The sequence below is a fragment of the Mandrillus leucophaeus genome, unplaced genomic scaffold (assembly GCF_000951045.1).
Source record: "Mandrillus leucophaeus isolate KB7577 unplaced genomic scaffold, Mleu.le_1.0 Scaffold521, whole genome shotgun sequence".
NCBI classification, from domain to species: domain Eukaryota; kingdom Metazoa; phylum Chordata; class Mammalia; order Primates; family Cercopithecidae; genus Mandrillus; species Mandrillus leucophaeus.
The window spans coordinates 148,737-149,722 of NW_012105598.1; positions in this window are offsets into that span (position 1 = coordinate 148,737).

The window sequence follows — 986 nt, forward strand, 5'->3', positions numbered from 1 at the left end:
CAAAGTGCTGGGATTACAGACGTAAGCCACCGCACCTGGCCTGTGCACTTTTTTTTTTTTTTTTTGAGACTAAGTCTCACTCTGTTGTCCAGACTGGAGTGTAATCATAGCTCACTGTAGCCTCAAACTGCTGGGCACAAGTGATCCTCCCACCTCAGCCTCCTGAGTAGCTGGGAGTACATGTGTGTGCCACTGTGCCTGTCTCATTTTAAAATTTTTTGTAGAGATGGGGGTCTTGCCATGTTGCCCAGGCTGATCTTGAACTCCTGGACTGAAGCAATCCACCCGCTTTGGTCTCTCAAAGTGCTGGGATTACAGGAATGAGCTCTCTGCCCTGCCTGACACTTCTTTAATTCTCTTTTATTATACTAAGTTGAGATATTTTTCAGAGAGAGTGTGAATCTTCTCCAACAACTATTTGAGATAAGCTATACCCTAGTCTTGCCTCCTTTATTCCTTTTTATTCCCGTTTTTGCATATGTTGTCCCATCTGCCTAGAAAATCCCTCTGTCCCCAGTCCCCGGAGGAACATATGTTCGATACTAATTGTAAGGCTATGAACAAGGTACTTAACCTGTAACCTGTAAAATGGAAGTACTAATTGTATCTGCTTTGTACTCCTGTTGCAAATAGTAAATGAGTTAAGATATCTAAATAGGCCAGGAGCGGTGGCTCAAGCCTGTAATCCCAGCACTTTGGGAGGCCGAGACGGGCAGATCACGAGGTCAGGAGATCAAGATCATCCTGGCTAACACGGTGAAACCCCGTCTCTACTAAAAAATACAAAAAACTAGCCGGGCAAGGTGGCGGGCATCTGTAGTCCCAGCTACTCGGGAGGCTGAGGCAGGAGAATGGCATAAACCCGGGAGGCGGAGCTTGCAGTGAGCCGAGATCCGGCCACTGCACTCTAGCCTGGGCAACAGAGTGAGACTAAAAAAAAAAAAAAAAAAAGATATCTAAATAATTTAGGCGAGGGACCTGGGACA